The 21,286-nt window shown below is 45.2% G+C and overlaps 1 long non-coding RNA gene across 1 annotated transcript; it reads right to left on the bottom strand.

The window, feature by feature from the left end:
• Positions 1 to 3,187: 3,187 nt before the first annotated feature.
• On the bottom strand, positions 3,188 to 13,915 carry LOC308705494. Its single transcript, XR_014031919.1, has 4 exons — positions 13,620 to 13,915; positions 4,068 to 4,205; positions 3,861 to 3,916; positions 3,188 to 3,734 (listed from the first exon to the last, which is right to left on the bottom strand). It is a non-coding gene; the product is annotated as an uncharacterized lncRNA (long non-coding RNA).
• Positions 13,916 to 21,286: the final 7,371 nt, after the last annotated feature.

Genomic DNA, 21,286 nt, shown 5'->3' with positions numbered 1-21,286 from the left:
CCCTCCTGAGTAACCAGTCCATGGGCTCGTCGAGAGCATAAAAGAAAAGGTCCTTAAGAGGCCCTTCATTAAGTAGTAATCCCTCCGCCGCTCTAAGGAATTCGGGCGGCCATGGCGGCTCAGGAACAGGCACTCCTCGGGCGGCCATGGCGGAGACGGCGGCTCAGGAACAGGCACCCCTCGGGCGGCCATGGCGGCTCAGGAACAGGCACCCCTCGGGTGGCCATGGCGGCTCAGGAACAGGCACCCCTCGGGTGGCCATGGTGGAGACGGCGGCTCAGGAACAGGCACCCCTCGGGCGGCCATGGCGGCTCAGGAACAGGCACCCCTTGGGTGGCCATGGAACTGGGACCACCAGACTCAGGACCACCAGAACTAGGACCACCGGACTCGGGACCACCGGACTCGGGACCACCGGAACTGGGACCACCGGACTCGGGACCACCGGACCTGGGACCACCGGAACAGTCACGGAGGAAGTCCTCCTTCTCCGTTTCGGGACCACCGGAACTGGGACCACCAGACTCAGGACCACCAGAACTAGGACCACCGGACTCGGGACCACCGGACTCGGGACCACCGGACACGGGACCACCGGAACAGTCACGGAGGAAGTCCTCCTTCACCTCCGTTTCGGGACCACCGGAACTGGGACCACCGGAACAGATACCACCTTCCTGGCCTCTCGCTCCTGCAAGCGAGCGAGACCCTCCACCATCGCCTCAAAGGTACTCCTTTCATACGCCCTCCTGAGTAACCAGTCCATGGGCTCGTCGAGAGCATAAAAGAAAAGGTCCTTAAGAGGCCCTTCATTAAGTAGTAATCCCTCCGCCGCTCTAAGGAATTCGGCCGCGAACTTCCTCAAATCAGTCCCTTGTTGGCGGAGGGAACTTAGAGCCTGAAAACGGATAATACGTTCGTATTGGGGGCACAAGACAGAGGGGGCGGGTGGATGACGTGAAATCCTTTGCTGAGTCCTTGACATGGTCGGATCGTTCTGTCACGTTAACTAAAGAAAACTAAGGGAGAAAATGATATTTATTACAAAAGAAACACAAAACAAAACCCACGAGGGGGAAAACATAACTTAATCAACAACAACAACAACAACAACAACAACAACAACAACAACAACAACAACAACAACAACAACAACAACAACAACAACAACTTCAAAAACTAACATACCAAAAAGGGTCACGGGAGAACAGGAGACGTGTACAAGACAACGATCCGACACAGACTGCAAACACAAAGGAACTTATAAAGGGACAAATCCGGCAGGTGATGAGGGAACAACAGGTGGGACAAATGAAACCAATAATGAGATAACAAGGAGGGTTGGGTTCAAGACAGAGACAGGAACACAAAACACCACATGTGCTACACGAGACAGGACAGGCATGTGACAGAATCTGAAGCTGTAGAGTCTGCTGAGTGACTCACACACGGGACTTGTGAAGTAACCACAGACTGTAAGGGTGTGACATAAAAGTAATTACCATGAGCTTGGCGACTGCATAGCAATATATATATATAAACAAATGCAGAGTTGCAGACAAAATCTTAGGCTTAATAATGTGATGAATTGTCTGTTGTTTAATTTTGTCATAGAGCTTATGCAAACTTCAGACGTCCATTGCTCTGTGTTTCTTATTATATTTAGGCTATTGAACCTCAGCATATGACAAGGAACAAAGAAAAAAAAATGACACAAATGTTACAGCAGTAATGCCTATAGGCTACTATTTAAAATAGTTAGGCTACTCCTTGTACAATATGACGAAGATGAGGTTCTAAATAATCCAGAAAGTGGAAATTGATCTGTTTTAAAATTCATTAAGATGTTCTAGTGGAATCAACTGAAAAATAACTTTATGCTTTTTAATTTGAGGAGGATTTTCAGCTAGAAACTGCTTTTTTTCTGGCAGCAAAAGTTATGACACTGGGTCACTGCAATGACACTGGGTCAAATTCCAGTTATCAAAGATCTTCTCTATTTCACCCAGCCTGTCTATGTTGATATCAGTCACACACTTCTATAAAGTCTTCATGTGTTGAGCTGTTCCGTTCAAATCAGGAGTTTACACTACAAATGCAATGTGGGCACATGCATTTCTGTGAGTTCAGCATTACCATACAAGCATTTAACATTATTACTGTTTGACATTATTACTATTCTTCTTTTAAAATCTGATCATAAAACATGAGAATTATTGTATTCTACAATAAACATGTTATGTTTCTCTTCAGGTTAATGCAAAGGTCCTTTGAAGTTGGGTATAAGATACAGACAAGAGTAAATGTAATAGAAACCAAATATTCTCGGGGTAATATTTTACACATTTATAATCTTTTTCTTTTCTTTTTTTCACTTTGAAAAATGTGTTAAATTATTTATATGTTGTAATTGGGTGAGTACACTAAAGGTTCCTCCAATTTAATCAGAAGTCTCTCTCTTTCTTTCCAATCACAGCCTGACTGAGCCAGTGATCGAACATGTGTTGAACATGTGATGCGCATGAAAACCATGTTTTAAGTTATAAGGAAAGCATATTAATTATAATGTGGTTTGACATAAATGCCTTTGTCTTGCTATAATTAAGAAATTAAACTATTGTAGGCAGGTGAATGACAAAAACATCACATTAAATACTGAATTTAATTTAAAATCCAAATTTACAATTCAGTGTAATGTTATTGTGTTTGTTTTTTTTTTTTTTGTTAGATCAACTTCCTGCACTATACACAAAATGTTAGATAACATACGACGTGGTGATATATAATTATAGATATTTGAAAGACTTACATTTACTGAATTAAAATAAACTTGCTGTCAGTGCGCTCTCATGAACAACGATAAAATATCATTTTAGCAGGATAATTTGAACACTGACAGCTGCAGCTCATGCTTGCAGAATTAAAGATAAGCTACAGCTCCATCTAGTGGACAAACCCCATTAAGGCTCTGCTAATGTTAGGTCAATGTTTGCCACCCTCAGTATTGACTGGTTTTATTTAGATGTAAATCATTATGGTAATTACCGTTTTAATAATAATTTTAGTAGTACAGATAAATTATATGCAGTATGAGATAAATGCAACATGAAAGGCAATGTTTTTCACTAACAGAAGTTTACCATCCAAAATACTTTTGAAAGCTTTGTTTGAAATCATGTTCACAATCAAATGTTTCAGAAAAGCAGTTTTATTTACAAAAATCAGATGAAGGAGCCACCATATAGAGATCACACAACACTGAACCATATAGAAAAATATGTAAGCCTGCTATTGGGCATTTCTACAAGCTGCTGTCACTCAAATATGTACTTTTGGATAATGACACAACAATAGGAAGTGAAACTAAGCTCTAATTAACATTATTTATTGCATTAATACAAAAGTACAATTATTTGTATTTATAACATATCAGAAAACAGTTAAAAAGTTGCAAATAAATGCACAAAAAATAAATACAATAAAGTGACCATTTTAAACTGGGTCGTGTACTGAGCCATTACACCACAGTCATAGACGGATCCCATCACAAGTTGTCAGCCAAGAACCAGTACAGTTATGATTTCGCTTGAGATCGATTTAAATAGCAGCTGTAAACGAGTCTGAGAGAATTCAGAGATGTTGTCTGCCATAAATCTCCATTCTCTCTATTTTTGCAAACTATAAAGATAGAGGCTTCTGAATCCAGAGGAACAGGAATACTTGAGACATCAGTGCTGGAACAGAGAGAGCAGAGTTTTTATTATTCATAATATTCATACACAAATATTAGCCAGTGCAAAGTTATATTTATCTACTATGATCAGTTTCAATCATTATATCTGTCAGTGATATAAACTCACCTCATCTTGAACTGTCTTTGGTACATCACACTCCAGTTTAACTGGATCTAGAGAGACTTGACATAAAAAGGAAATAACCGCCTTTAACATATGTTACAGCTGTAACTGCATGCACATTGTATGTTTACAGTTGTTTTATAACTGTTATTTACCAGAGAGATCATGAATTCATCAGAGCAGTGAGAGCTAATGTAATAAAATACATACAGGATGGTTTTGAATGCTCCATGCTATCACATCTCTGGAGTTTCACTGTCCCTCGTAATTCATTGGCTGGTGGTTCCTCCTGTTTGTTCTCAATCTCCTCTCCAGTTTTACAGTGGCTTCTTTCCAGTGACAATTTCACTGTACAATTAATAAAGACAATTTACTTTTTGGTCTGGTGTTTATTAATATACATAAAATGAAAGATTAAGAAGAAAATTCTGTGGTAGTGTATGCGGTGTGCAGTCATTATTATTAGTCATATATTTTGCATGTCAGTGTATAGAACTGACACTAGAAGGAAAAGAGGTAGCCTAAGAAAGTATCATGTACATCAAAATGATAATAATTACCAGGGAAAGTAACTATTGCATATTAGGGTGACAGGCCCCGAAGCAGGCGCATATAACGGGGGTGGTTCCTGAGGCAGGCGTTAATATCCATGACCGCATATTGTGTTGACAGGTCCCGAGGAAGGCGGACATATTACGGATCGTGTATTATGGTGAAGGGCCCAGAGGCAGGCACATTTAACTGTGACGGGACCCGATGCAGGCACGAATAACAGACCTCATATTATGGTGACAGGCCCCGAGGCAGGCGGGCATAGACTAGGTACTTTGTGGTAGGAGGTAAGTGGACCGCTGCGTGACGCCCCCTAGATGATTTTTCGGGGCCCGGCCGACCGCGCCAGGCCCGAGGGGGGGCCCCGCGGGAGCCTGACGAATTTTTGCCCCCTCGCTCGCAATCTGGGCAGCGGCCACAAGGGGGTGACTCTCCGACCACCTGCAATCGTTTCGACGCGTGCCAACAGGTTGCAGCCGGGCGTCCACCGAGCGCACGTGCCTCCCCCTGACCGCCTTTTCGCGAAATTCCCTGACCACACCCACCGACCACAAAGCGCCCGTTCGTCCCCCTGACCGCCCCCTGACCACGCCCACTAACACGAACGGCCTATTCGTCCCCCTAACCGCCTGTTTGACCACGAAATGCCCGTCCGTCCCCCTGACCGCCTGTGACCGCCCCCTGACCACGCCCACTGACACGAACAGCCTATTCGTCCCCCTAACCGCCTGTGTGACCACGAAGTGCCAGTTCGTCCCCCTGACCGCCTGTGTGACCACGAACGGCCTGTACGTCCACCGCCAATCTTTGTGGATGATGAGGAAGACTATGGTGAAGTTCAGGCACTTTGTGGCAATGAAGAAGAGGATAGGTGGTTAGGGGTCAAAATAGGCACTTCGTGGTACTGAGGAAGACTATGTAGGTGGTTAGGGGGCACAATAGGCTCTTTGTGGCAATGAAGAAGAGGATAGGAGGTTAGTGGTCAAAATAGGCACTTTGTGGTACTGAGGAAGACTATGGTGAAGTTTAGGTGGTTAGGGGGCACCATAGGCACTTCGTGGCAATGAAGAAGAGGATAGGTGGTTAGGGGTCAAAATAGGCACTTAGACTATGGTGAAGTTTAGGTGGTCAGGGGACCCCATAGGCACTTCGTGGCAATGAAGAAGAGGATAGGTGGTTAGGGATCAAAATAGGCACTTCGTGGCACTGAGGAGGACTATGGTGAAGAGTAGGTAGTTGGTGGACCCCAAAAGCACTTGGTGGACCTCCCCGCAGTGCGCTGGCACCCCCAGAGGCGTCCACACAGGGCCTATGGTAATTTATGGTAATTTTGGCCACTTTATATGCGATTTTAGAAAACGTCCACACCACCATTGGAATAAGCAGCTCGTGTCGTCCATTTCGTGCACCTTCGAGTGCCTAGGCTGACAATGGCAACTTAAATGAATGGGAAAATTCCCACAAACAACCTAGGTTCCCTTACGCATATAACGGGGACGGTTCCTGAGGCAGGCGTGAATATCCATGACCGCGTATTATGTTGACAGGTCCCGAGGCAGGCGGGCATAGACTAGGTACTTTGTGGTAGGAGGTAAGTGGACCGCTGCGTGACGCCCCCTAGATGATTTTTCAGGGCCCGGCCGACCGCGCCAGGCCCGAGGGGGGGCCCCGTGGGAGCCCGACGAATTTTTGCCCCCTCGCTCGCAATCTGGGCAGCGGCCACAAGAGGGCGACTCTCCGACCACCTGCAATCGTTTCGACGCGTGCCAAACAGGTTGCAGGCGGGCGTCCACGGAGCGCACGTGCCTCCCCTTGACCGCCTTGTTGCGAAATTCCCTGACCACACCCACCGACCACGAAGCGCCCGATCGTCCCACTGACCGCCCGTGACCGCCCCCTGACCACGCCCACTGACACGAACGGCCTATTCGTCCCCCTAACCACCTCTTTGACCACGAAATGACGGTCCGTCCCCCTGACCGCCCGTGACCGCCCCCTGACCACGGCCACTGACACGAACAGCCTATTCATCCCCCTAACCGCCTGTGTGACCACGAAGTGCCCGTTCGTCCCCCTGACCGCCCGTGACCGCCCCCTGACCACGCCCACTGACACGAACAGCCTATTCGTCCCCCTAACCGTATGTGTGACCACGAAGTGCCCGTTCGTCCCCCTGACCGCCTGTGTGACCACGAACGGCCTGTCCGTCCACCGCCAAATCATTGTGGACGATGAGGAAGACTATGGTGAATTTCAGGCACTTTGTGGAAATGAAGAAGAGGATAGGTGGTTAGGGGTCAAAATAGGCACTTCGTGGTACTGAGGAAGACTATGTAGGTGGTTAGGGGGCACAATAGGCACTTTGTGGCAATGAAGAAGAGGATAGGTGGTTAGTGGTCAAAATAGGCACTTTGTGGTACTGAGGAAGACTATGGTGAAGTTTAGGTGGTTAGGGGGCCCCATAGGCACTTTGTGGCAATGAAGAAGAGGATAGGTGGTTAGTGGTCAAAATAGGCACTTTGTGGTACTGAGGAAAACTATGGTGAAGTTTAGGTGGTTAGGGGGGCCCCATAGGCACTTTGTGGCAATGAAGAGGATAGGTGGTTAAGGGTCAAAATAGGCACTTCGTGGTACTGAGGAAAACTATGGTGAAGTTTAGGTGGTTAGGGGGGCCCCATAGGCACTTTGTGGCAATGAAGAAGAGGATAGGTGGTTAGGGGTCAAAATAGGCACTTCGTGGTACTGAGGAAAACTATGGTGAAGTTTAGGTGGTTAGGGGGCCCCATAGGCACTTTGTGGCAATGAAGAAGAGGATAGGTGTTTAGTGGTAAAAAGAGGCACTTTGTGGACAATGAGGAAGACTATGGTGAAGTTTAGGTGGTTAGGGGGCCCCATAGGCACTTCGTGGCAATGAAGATGAGGATAGGTAGTTAGGGGTCAAAATAGACACTTTGTGGACAAAGAGGAAGACTATGGTGAAGTTTAGGTGGTCAGGGGACCCCATAGGCACTTCGTGGCAATGAAGAAGAGGATAGGTGGTTAGGGATCAAAATAGGCACTTCGTGGCACTGAGGAGGACTATGGTGAAGAGAAGGTAGTTGGCGGACCCCAAAAGCACTTGGTGGACCTCCCCACAGTGCGCTGGCACCCCCAGAGGCGTCCACACAGGGCCTATGGTAATTTATGGTAATTTTGGCCACTTTATATGCGATTTTAGAAAACGTCCACGCCACCATTGGAATAAGCAGCTCGTGTCGTCCATTTCGTGCACCTTCGAGTGCCTAGGCTGACAATGGCAACTTAAATGAATGGGAAAATTCCCACAAACAACCTAGGTTCCCTTACGCATATAACGGGGACGGTTCCTGAGGCAGGCGTGAATATCCATGACCGCGTATTATGTTGACAGGTCCCGAGGCAGGCGGGCATAGACTAGGTACTTTGTGGTAGGAGGTAAGTGGACCGCTGCGTGACGCCCCCTAGATGATTTTTCAGGGCCCGGCCGACCGCGCCAGGCCCGAGGGGGGGCCCCGTGGGAGCCCGACGAATTTTTGCCCCCTCGCTCGCAATCTGGGCAGCGGCCACAAGAGGGCGACTCTCCGACCACCTGCAATCGTTTCGACGCGTGCCAAACAGGTTGCAGGCGGGCGTCCACGGAGCGCAAGTGCCTCCCCTTGACCGCCTTGTTGCGAAATTCCCTGACCACACCCACCGACCACGAAGCGCCCGATCGTCCCACTGACCGCCCGTGACCGCCCCCTGACCACGCCCACTGACACGAACGGCCTATTCGTCCCCCTAACCACCTCTTTGACCACGAAATGACGGTCCGTCCCCCTGACCGCCCGTGACCGCCCCCTGACCACGGCCACTGACACGAACAGCCTATTCGTCCCCCTAACCGCCTGTGTGACCACGAAGTGCCCGTTCGTCCCCCTGACCGCCCGTGACCGCCCCCTGACCACGCCCACTGACACGAACAGCCTATTCGTCCCCCTAACCGCATGTGTGACCACGAAGTGCCCGTTCGTCCCCCTGACCGCCTGTGTGACCACGAACGGCCTGTCTGTCCACCGCCAATCTTTGTGGACGATGAGGAAGACTATGGTGAATTTCAGGCACTTTGTGGAAATGAAGAAGAGGATAGGTGGTTAAGGGTCAAAATAGGCACTTCGTGGTACTGAGGAAGACTATGTAGGTGGTTAGGGGGCACAATAGGCACTTTGTGGCAATGAAGAAGAGGATAGGTGGTTAGTGGTCAAAATAGGCACTTTGTGGTACTGAGGAAGACTATGGTGAAGTTTAGGTGGTTAGGGGGCCCCATAGGCACTTTGTGGCAATGAAGAAGAGGATAGGTGGTTAGGGGTAAAAAGAGGCACTTTGTGGACAATGAGGAAGACTATGGTGAAGTTTAGGTGGTTAGGGGGCACCATAGGCACTTCGTGGCAATGAAGATGAGGATAGGTAGTTAGGGGTCAAAATAGACACTTTGTGGACAAAGAGGAAGACTATGGTGAAGTTTAGGTGGTCAGGGGACCCCATAGGCACTTTGTGGCAATGAAGAAGATGATAGGTGGTTAGGGATCAAAATAGGCACTTCGTGGCACTGAGGAGGACTATGGTGAAGAGTAGGTAGTTGGCGGACCCCAAAAGCACTTGGTGGACCTCCCCGCAGTGCGCTGGCACCCCCAGAGGCGTCCACACAGGGCCTATGGTAATTTATGGTAATTTTGGCCACTTTATATGCGATTTTAGAAAACGTCCACGCCACCATTGGAATAAGCAGCTCGTGTCGTCCATTTCGTGCACCTTCGAGTGCCTAGGCTGACAATGGCAACTTAAATGAATGGGAAAATTCCCACGAACAACCTAGGTTCCCTTACGCATATAACGGGGACGGTTCCTGAGGCAGGCGTGAATATCCATGACCGCGTATTATGTTGACAGGTCCCGAGGCAGGCGGGCATATAACGGATCAAGTATTATGGTGACGGGCCCCGAGGCAGGCACGAATAACAGACGGCATATGATGGTGACAGGTCCCGAGGCATGTGCATATAACGGGGATGGTTCCTGAGGTAGGTGCGAATATCCGTGACCACGTATTATGTTGACAGGTCCCAAGGCATATAACGGATCGCGTATTATGGTGACGGGCTCCGAGGTAAGCACAAGTAACTGTGACATAAAAAGTATATTTAATGAACATAAAGGTCCATGTTTAATAAAAATGTCTCCGAAACTTAATGTTTAGTGAAATAAGAAATTATGTAAGAGATTGTTAATTTAGTTATATTGTATACACATTCTCATATCCATATATTTTGTTTTATTGTCATGAGTAATAATCTCAGGGTTTACTGGGTTTTACATGATTCTTTTTGTAGTGTGGAATTGGTGGTGGTGTACTAAAATAAACATGTCACGTGTGTACAGCTTTCTTCTTCTCACCGCTGATTCCTGATGGTTTAGAGCAGCAGTTTTCAATAGGTGAGGCGCGCCTCACCTATTGAAAGAAAAAATAACTGTATGCAGTTATTTTCAAAGAAAAATATCACCTATTCAAAGAAAAAATAACTGTATGCAGCTCTATTGATATCGGTAATTGTGTGTGCGAGTATTAGCTTTAAAATGCGTCGTTTCCTTGTCCCAAGTCAACAGAAGTCAGCATTAAGGGAGGATACGGAGCCTGGGAAGTCACCTGTGTGAGTAAAAAAAACAATCCATGGCGACGGTTTTGCAATCCGTCCGCTCAGTCTATAAACAGTAGCCTACTCACGAATTCTCAAACTGTTCCCTCGGTTTAACAAATCGTGCCCACGGATTATTAAACAACCGTACCCACGAGTTTCCAATCCGCGCTCTCAGACTTGTAAACCGTGCCTTCAGTTTTTGCAATCTGTACCCACGGGTTTGTAAACTGTAGGCTATTCACGGTTTTGTAGCTCACCCTCATTTTAGAAGAACACCAGGAGGAGGTACGTTGTTAACAAATCTTATTTTAGCCTATATTGTTTTATTATGTATTAAGTGGAATACATCAAATTGTCTTAACTGCGTCTGCATGTTTAAAGTGATTCTCAATTGTAGCAGGTAGCCTATGGGGTGGAATATATACTATTTAACACGAATGACATGCATCAAAATCTTTTGTTTATTTGTGATAACCTTAGTACTTAAAAAAAATATAATCTTGGCACTTTAGTATTATTGTCTAACCTGTATTTATGACTGATATTTGACGAATTGCTTTGTTCCTTTTTTGTAAGTTTTGGACAAAAGCGTCTTCTATATGTAGCCTAAAATGTAATAATAATAATAATAATTATTATTATTATTATTTGAGTTTATAACTTTAAATAAGTTCACTTAAGAAAGTAATATGTTTATCATAAAATAATTATGAATGCTTTATTTTTAAGCAAAAATTATGCAAAAAATGTAGGCCTATATTTTATCCAAAACTGTAAAAGGTTAGGTTATAGCCTATAAAAATAAAGCATTGATAAATTATTTTATGACAAACATATTACTGTATTACTAAGTGAATAAAACCCTTTTAAAAACACTCCACTTTTTGCCTATAAGAGGTCGTATAATTTGAGAGATATGCTGGTTGGAGCTGATTCTTACACTCCGCCTACCAATTGGCTTACAGCCCTTGATCCGGGCTATTTCTCTTGTAGGAGTTGCGTGAATTGTAATGCGATGATCATAGTTCATTCTTTTTCACATCCACAGACTGGCAAGACATTCTCTGTGAGAGGGAGAATTACTTGCCGTACGTCCTTTGTTGTGTATTTACTTAAATGCCCAAGTGGGCTTTGTTATGTTGGTAAAACAAAAAGAGAGTTAAGAATAAGATTACACAAACACAAAAGTAACATACGTAATCACGACATTAAGTCACCTGTGGCTAGACATTTTAATGAATTTGGGCATGATATTTGTACTTTGAAATTTCAAGGCATCGAGTTAGTTATATCTCTTCAACTGGGTGGAGATAGGGAGCGCTATCTCCTTCAACGAGAGGCTTTTTGGATTTATACGCTTCAAACAGTATATAGCTACCCCAATGGTTTAAATGAAGAATTGGCTTTAAATTGTTTCTTGTGAAACAATTTAATCTGAAATCAATTTAATCAATTTAATTCTTATGTTTAGATTTGTGTTCAATTTATTTAATTTGTTAATTATTTTTTTTTTTTTTTATTATTATTATTTTTTTTGCTCTTGTCTTTTTGTTTTTTGGTGGTTGTTCATAGGGGTTACATGTAAGCATTGTCTATCTATGGCCTGTTTTGTATTCCTTGTGTGTTTCTACAATGTTGGTAACCTGATGCACCTGACGGTGCAGATTATTTGATGACGTTAATGGGGTTCACCTGTGATGTTTAAAAAGCAATCTTTTTTGTGTTTCACACCACACACTGATGATGGCTTAGGCTGAAACGCATCTGTGTGGACATGGCATAAATAAATATATGAGATACAACTAGAGAGTGCGGTTTTTCATCTTTATTTAATAACTTCTTTATAACTCGCACCCATAAACGGTTTGGGAGTTGAGCGCGCCTGTTCTCTGTATTACTAAGTGAACTCATTTATAGTTAAACACAAATAATAATTTGTGATAATAATAATAATTATTATTATTATTATTATTATTATTACATTTTAGGCTACATATTTAGAAGACGCTTTTGTCCAAAACATACAAAAAGGGAACAAAGAAATTTATCAAATATCATTCATAATAGGCTACAAGTTAGACAATAATACTAAAGTGCTAAGATTTTTTTTTTAAGTGCTAAGATTATCACAAATAAACAAAAGATTTTGATGCACGCCATTCATATTAAATATTCCACCTCATACACGCTACAGTTGAGAATCACTTTAAACATGCAGACGCAGTTAAGACAATTTGATGTATGCCACTTAATACACAATAAAACAATATAGCCTAAAATTCGTTTACAACGTGGTGTTCTTCTAAAATGAGGGCGAGCCACAAATCCGTGAGTAAAGTTTACAAACCCGTGGGAACGGATTGCGAAAGCGTGGGCACGGTTTATGAATTTGTGGGTACAGAATCACAGATTGCAAAAACGGAAGGCTTCTGAGCTTTTATGTGGCTGAAATCGTTAAAAAAATTGTTCGTAAAAAAGAATCTGTTCGATCTAATAACATGCCTTCATTGCAGTTGACTGTTAAATGTCATGTGTTCCGTGAACAAACAGCGTTGTCGTTCATTGATCAGAGAGCTGTCCATTGTGCTGATTTTGTTTGATACGATGTGCATCTCCTTCAAATGTGCGCTTAAAGCCCAGACACACCGTGCCGATTCCACCCGTCAGGTGTAGTCGGCGGTAGCTCTGGCGCCAATTACACATGTTAAGCATGTTTTGTTGACTTGTGGTTAGGCCTACAGATGTTCAGTGATTTTAAAAGGAGCCTCAATTAGGCCTGCATGAAGTTGGAAATTGTTTGCTATTGCAAAGAATCGTTCATGAATGCACTTTTAAGAAAGTTGTGGAAATAAAATAATATTTAGGCTACATTTGATCAGTTGTTATTGAAACTCATCATTGCCTGGAACACACAAAAGATGGCATTTACTGCAGAGGAGTGTGTGGGTTAGGGCAGGCGGACGGGATTTTGGGGAAGGGGGGGCTTGGCTGTCCTTGCCTAGGCCTACTCTAATTCAGTGGTTCTCAATCCTGGCCCTGGGGACCCACAGCTCTGCACATTTTATATGTCTCCTTTATCTGACACACCCTGTTCAGTTCAGAGCTGTTTCCTAACGAGATGATGATCTGAATCAGGTGTGTTAAATGAGGGAGGCATACAAACTGTGCAGAGCTGTGGGTCCCCAGGACCAGGATTGAGAACCACTGCTCTAATTGACAGGTCCCGAGGAAGGCGCGCATATGGCGACGGGCCCCGAGGCAGGCGACTTGACTCAAATGTTTTCCCAAATTAATTATAATATTCAGAACAATTTACTTTTGTTTACTGTTAAACAGTTCTAATAAGATTATGCCAAACTAGCGCTAGTTGAATAAAAAACTGAAATTTTAGACTTGATCCTCAAAAGAATGCAAGTAATATGCCATTTTATTTTGAAAGTTTAACCCAATTAAATTTAATTAAACCATATGGACACAAAAATATATATTTTGGGTTTATAAACAATAAAATACCTACACAGCTCCATGCTTTCCAATCTCACCGGTTCCTCTGTTTGTTTATCTTGATCTATATTTTTTTTAATTCTCGTGTCTGTTCTCCATCTGTCTCCGTTCATTGTTCTTGCGTTTCTGTGTCTTCTGCTTGCTGAATGTTAAGATGTACCGACTTGAAAAGATTCTACAACGACGGGAACAAGTAAGAAAACTTGTTCGTCGATGCGTGTCCCAGCTTCACCACAAGTTGAAACAGAGCTGAACAAGAGACCGTTTCCGCAACATGCAGTCTGCGCAGCCGCAGAACGATCGGCGGCTGACTTGAAGCAGTGCATGATGGTTTTTGAAATTTGTAGATTGCTGCGTCCCAATTCGCCTACTTATACTACGCCCTAAAAGTAGCCTATGTACTCTTTTTGTGAAGAAAAAGTACATACTTTTGAGTGTGTAGCAAAGCAATTGGGACATACTACTTCGTCATCTTAACGGACAGATTCTGTCGCGTACGTCCTGTCACCGTAAACTGCCCTGTCAATCATCTTGTCACAGTTAAAATCCTCCATTGCACGTTGATCTGCCAGTCGTGGGTTTTCATGCGGAGACTCTCCTCATGTGTTTGCAATTTGAATATAATGTTGCATTTAAAAGTTAATGATTAAACGTATCTTTACAAAAGTTCACAATGCTGCTGCAGATGCAATACAATGTGGACAACATTGAATAAATCAATTTTCGTCAGGTTACTGATATTTAATCACTCAAGGCAAGCCCCTTTATCTAAGCCTCTCTACATAACTGCCGGACTCGCGCGTCCTCCATGTCTGTAGTTTTTTAACACTTTTCACTCGTGTTTGTAATTCTAACCCATAGACAGTATAAGTTCTAACCGAATCCTCGTCCAACGCGCGATGGGTCGTGGGCAATATTAGCCGTTATAGTGCGCATCGATCTGCACTTCAGATTCTGACCGCAGATAGTAGACCATCCGGGTATCATTGGAACACTCATTTCAACATACTACGATTTGGGACGTACTAATTCTATTTTCGAATACTATTTAGGATGGATTACATGCGAATTGGGACGCATCAATTTTGTCCGTCTGTACCAGCAAGCCATGGACAACCCTTTGACCAACTGGTAGAGAAAATCTGGAGGTAGCTTATATTTTAGGGATCTTACTAAAATATAAAGTAAGATAATTTTGTTACTTCTAATACTGAAATAAAATGACATTGTGCTGTTAAAATGACTGCTTTTGTATTATGTTGGTGTATTTTTGTAGGATCTGAAATCTCTGCAGACTGGTGTGAGCACTGAGGATGAGGAACCCAGAGCTGAATCCTGGAAACAGTGCCATGGATGAGACCCTCCATCACTCCACCTGCCCTTATGAGACCCTCCATCACTCCACCTGCCCTTATGAGACCCTCCATCACTCCACCTGCCCTTATGAGACCCTCCATCACTCCACCTGTCCTTATGAGACCCTCCATCACTCATCCTGCCCTTACGAGACCCTCCATCACTCATCCTGCCCTTACGAGACCCTCCATCACTCATCCTGCCCTTATGAGACCCTCCATCACTCCACCTGCCCTTACGAGACCCTCCATCACTCCACCTGCCCTTACGAGACCCTCCATCCCTCCACCTGCCCTTATGAGACCCTCCATCACTCCACCTGCCCTTACGAGACCCTCCATCACTCCACCTGCCCTTATGAGACCCTCCATCACTCATCCTGCCCTTATGAGACCCTCCATCACTCCACCTGCCCTTATATGACCCTCCATCACTCCACCTGCCCTTACGAGACCCTCCATCACTCCACCTGCCCTTACGAGACCCTCCATCACTCATCCTGCCCTTACGAGACCCTCCATCACTCATCCTGCCCTTACGAGACCCTCCATCACTCATCCTGCCCTTATGAGACCCTCCATCACTCCACCTGCCCTTACGAGACCCTCCATCACTCATCCTGCCCTTATGAGACCCTCCATCACTCCACCTGCCCTTACGAGACCCTCCATCACTCATCCTGCCCTTATGAGACCCTCCATCACTCCACCTGCCCTTATGAGACCCTCCATCACTCATCCTGCCCTTATGAGACCCTCCATCACTCCACCTGCCCTTATGAGACCCTCCATCACTCCACCTGCCCTTACGAGACCCTCCATCACTCCACCTGCCCTTACGAGACCCTCCATCACTCCACCTGCCCTTACGAGACCCTCCATCACTCCACCTGCCCTTATGAGACCCTCCATCACTCATCCTGCCCTTATGAGACCCTCCATCACTCCACCTGCCCTTATGAGACCCTCCATCACTCCACCTGCCCTTATGAGACCCTCCATCACTCCACCTGCCCTTATGAGACCCTCCATCACTCATCCTGCCCTTATGAGACCCTCCATCACTCATCCTGCCCTTATGAGACCCTCCATCACTCCACCTGCCCTTATGAGACCCTCCATCACTCCACCTGCCCTTACGAGACCCTCCATCACTCATCCTGCCCTTATGAGACCCTCCATCACTCCACCTGCCCTTATGAGACCCTCCATCACTCCACCTGCCCTTACAAGACCCTCCATCACTCCACCTGCCCTTACGAGACCCTCCATCACTCCACCTGCCCTTACGAGACCCTCCATCACTCATCCTGCCCTTATGAGACCCTCCATCACTCCACCTGCCCTTACGAGACCCTCCATCACTCCACCTGCCCTTACGAGACCCTCCATCACTCCACCTGCCCTTATGAGACCCTCCATCACTCATCCTGCCCTTATGAGACCCTCCATCACTCCACCTGCCCTTACGAGACCCTCCATCACTCCACCTGCCCTTATGAGACCCTCCATCACTCATCCTGCCCTTATGAGACCCTCCATCACTCCACCTGCCCTTACGAGACCCTCCATCACTCATCCTGCCCTTAGGAGACCCTCCATCACTCCATCAGCCCTTATGAGACCCTCCATCACTCCACCTGCCCTTACGAGACCCTCCATCACTCATCCTGCCCTTATGAGACCCTCCATCACTCCACCTGCCCTTATGAGACCCTCCATCACTCATCCTGCCCTTATGAGACCCTCCATCACTCCACCTGCCCTTATGAGACCCTCCATCACTCCACCTGCCCTTACGAGACCCTCCATCACTCATCCTGCCCTTATGAGACCCTCCATCACTCCACCTGCCCTTATGAGACCCTCCATCACTCCACCTGCCCTTATGAGACCCTCCATCACTCATCCTGCCCTTATGAGACCCTCCATCACTCCACCTGCCCTTATGAGACCCTCCATCACTCCACCTGCCCTTACGAGACCCTCCATCACTCCACCTGCCCTTATGAGACCCTCCATCACTCCACCTGCCCTTATGAGACCCTCCATCACTCATCCTGCCCTTATGAGACCCTCCATCACTCCACCTGCCCTTACGAGACCCTCCATCACTCATCCTGCCCTTATGAGACCCTCCATCACTCCACCTGCCCTTACGAGACCCTCCATCACTCATCCTGCCCTTATGAGACCCTCCATCACTCCACCTGCCCTTATGAGACCCTCCATCACTCCACCTGCCCTTACAAGACCCTCCATCACTCCACCTGCCCTTACGAGACCCTCCATCACTCCACCTGCCCTTATGAGACCCTCCATCACTCATCCTGCCCTTATGAGACCCTCCATCACTCCACCTGCCCTTATGAGACCCTCCATCACTCCACCTGCCCTTACGAGACCCTCCATCACTCCACCTGCCCTTATGAGACCATCCATCACTCATCCTGCCCTTATGAGACCCTCCATCACTCCACCTGCCCTTACGAGACCCTCCATCACTCATCCTGCCCTTATGAGACCCTCCATCACTCCATCAGCCCTTATGAGACCCTCCATCACTCCACCTGCCCTTACGAGACCCTCCATCACTCCACCTGCCCTTATGAGACCCTCCATCACTCCACCTGCCCTTATGAGACCCTCCATCACTCATCCTGCCCTTATGAGACCCTCCATCACTCCACCTGCCCTTACGAGACCCTCCATCACTCATCCTGCCCTTATGAGACCCTCCATCACTCCACCTGCCCTTACGAGACCCTCCATCACTCATCCTGCCCTTATGAGACCCTCCATCACTCCACCTGCCCTTATGAGACCCTCCATCACTCCACCTGCCCTTATGAGACCCTCCATCACTCCACCTGCCCTTATGAGACCCTCCATCACTCATCCTGCCCTTATGAGACCCTCCATCACTCATCCTGCCCTTATGAGACCCTCCATCACTCCACCTGCCCTTATGAGACCCTCCATCACTCCACCTGCCCTTACGAGACCCTCCATCACTCCACCTGCCCTTATGAGACCATCCATCACTCATCCTGCCCTTATGAGACCCTCCATCACTCCACCTGCCCTTACGAGACCCTCCATCACTCATCCTGCCCTTATGAGACCCTCCATCACTCCATCAGCCCTTATGAGACCCTCCATCACTCCACCTGCCCTTACGAGACCCTCCATCACTCCACCTGCCCTTACGAGACCCTCCATCACTCCACCTGCCCTTATGAGACCCTCCATCACTCATCCTGCCCTTATGAGACCCTCCATCACTCCACCTGCCCTTACGAGACCCTCCATCACTCATCCTGCCCTTATGAGACCCTCCATCACTCCACCTGCCCTTACGAGACCCTCCATCACTCATCCTGCCCTTATGAGACCCTCCATCACTCCACCTGCCCTTATGAGACCCTCCATCACTCCACCTGCCCTTACAAGGCCCTCCATCACTCCACCTGCCCTTACGAGACCCTCCATCACTCCACCTGCCCTTATGAGACCCTCCATCACTCATCCTGCCCTTATAAGACCCTCCATCACTCCACCTGCCCTTATGAGACCCTCCATCACTCATCCTGCCCTTATGAGACCCTCCATCACTCATCCTGCCCTTATGAGACCCTCCATCACTCCACCTGCCCTTACAAGACCCTCCATCACTCCACCTGCCCTTATGAGACCCTCCATCACTCATCCTGCCCTTACGAGACCCTCCATCACTCATCCTGCCCTTATGAGACCCTCCATCACTCCATCAGCCCTTATGAGACCCTCCATCACTCCACCTGCCCTTACGAGACCCTCCATCACTCCACCTGCCCTTATAATTCTGGTAGTCTTTTTGGTATTTCATCAGAGATCAGATGTAATCATAACTGGGCAGATGTCCTTTCAAAGGACTGAAGATAAAAAGGAAATCACCCCTTTAACATATTTACATGCACACTGTATGTTTACAGCTGTGTTATATCTGTTGTTTAACAGAGATCATGAATTCATCAGAGCAGTGAGAGCCAATGTAAAATACTTACAGTCTGGTAATGGATGCTTCATGCTGTGATGTCTCTGGCGTTTCACTGTCTCTCGTGATTCATTGGCTGATGGTTCCTCCTGTCTGTTCTCAATCTCCTCTCCAGTTTTTTCCTCCAATTCCACTGTACAATTCATAGACAATTAATTTTAATTAATACATAAAATGCAAGGTTAAGAATGAAATTCTGTGGGAGTGTATGCGGTGTCATTATTATTAGTCATGTATCTTGCAGCACTAGAAGCAAAAGAGGAAAGAAAGTATCATGTGCAATAAATCTGATTACATATTGTTAGTAAATCAAACAATATATTATTTGTTGTATTTAAAATAGGGATGCACGATATATCGGCCATCATATCGGTATCGACCGATATATGTTCATTTTTAATGTTATCGTTAAGAAAATATGGTCGATACATTAAAGTCAATTAATAATGTATTATTTCCTTCAGCTGAGACAATGTCAACATCATGGTTTTGAATTGCTTGAAATATGATTGGAATAAAGTGGGACGAAACGGCACGGTGACAAACAAAAAAGAAAAAGAAGAGCATGTTACAAATAGTACAGTATTTGAGAAAATACAACAAAAGTAACAGTTGCACACTAGGGGGATTCATGTAGATCTACATAAAGACATTGAAACATTTACAAATTTTCAACGTTTGAACTGCTTTTTGCTTCATAGAAATTTACATTTGTGAACAAATTTACATTTTGTATTATACAGTATAAACCTGATTGTGCTTGTCTCTATAGTTCTCCAAAACCATAAACTCACAAACATTTTGCCAAAATGGTCTTACAAATGGGCAGTGCCAAAATAAATGAACCACAGTTTCAGGGCAACTAGTCAGTGAGATGTAGAACAAGAATCTGGTGGAGTTTGCAGAAAACAATTTGATTTTCATTTTTTTATGAATTTATAAAATATGTCTATCTCAAGGTAAACCATATTTGACTTTGACAGGCAATTATTAAAGAATAAAACAGTAAACAACATGAAATTGCCCACAGTGGTACTCAAGGAGACACAGAACAAGAATCTGGTGGAGTTTGCAGAAAACTATTTTATTTTTATTTTTTTACGAATTTATAAAATATGTCCATGTCAAGGTAAACCATATCGGGCTTTGGCAGGGAATTATTACAGAATAAAACAGTAAAGCCATTTTGAAAAAAAAAAAAATTGATTTTAATGTTTTTATTATATATAGGCTATCTATTTTTTTAAAGTCTACCGACACCAGGCGCCTACACCTTTAGCCTACCACGCAACCTTGTGTAGACGCGCAATATGACAATTCACCATGACGTCACAACAGTAATAGACGTTCTTCCGGGTGGCAAAAGCCAAAGCGTTCCTATGACAACGCTAGTAAATTGCTTGGAAGGGAGGCCCACCATCGACAGTAAAAATGTAATAAAAATTAAAAAAAAAATTTAAATATGTAATATAGTAGGCCTACACATAATTAGCAAAATACTCTCTATAGCAACTTCTTTTTTCTAGCCAAAATAACGTGCTATATAGCCTATCATGATCATTAAATGGCTTTCCTGAGGTAAATGCTATGTGACAATTGTTCTCCAGCTGTTATATCGACCTTTGCATGGTTGAAAAACATTTATGGGTTGATATTATGTATGAGGAATGTACATTTAGGTAAGTTGCGTGAGAAAATGGATGTGTAGTGAGAGCGTGTGAAAAGTGACAATTGTATGAGGCGCCACGTAGGATTTAAATCAAATTTCGCTTATCAATACATACATAACACACGTGCATATACAATTATAAAATACTCGCATATACATTTATTGGATGTTCAAAATACATATATGAAATACTCGTGCACACTGATATGAAATCCATACCAATATCCATACCAATCCATACCAATGAGACGACTGGTGTGTCTGGTTCTTTTATATTTACCGGGTTTACATTCATATTGCCTGTTGTGCAGTTACCCTAAAGCCACTGGGGCTTGGGCCCGTCATCGCTGCTTGCAGCTATATTTGTACTTGCAATTTATGAGCACAGATGAAAAAGGTGTTACCCAGAGTATGTCTCCATAAAAGTATGCTAATATAAAGTGAAACCAGAGTTAAATCACTTGTCAGTGATTTTCTAAAAATTGTTAGAGCCACAACCAGAGTAACTTAGATTGTTTGTTTCCAGTAACATTCTTACTGAGTCTGACATATCTTCCAACAGGAGTAAACATGTCAGTACTTCTAGCGTTACCATCTATATGACCCAAATAAGACAAGTG

This window comes from Scardinius erythrophthalmus (genome assembly GCF_964197995.2).
Source record: "Scardinius erythrophthalmus genome assembly, chromosome: 17".
In the NCBI taxonomy this organism is placed as follows: Eukaryota; Metazoa; Chordata; class Actinopteri; order Cypriniformes; family Leuciscidae; genus Scardinius; species Scardinius erythrophthalmus.
Note: the sequence above shows the minus strand (reverse complement) of the source record. Positions and strands in the feature narration are given on the sequence as shown.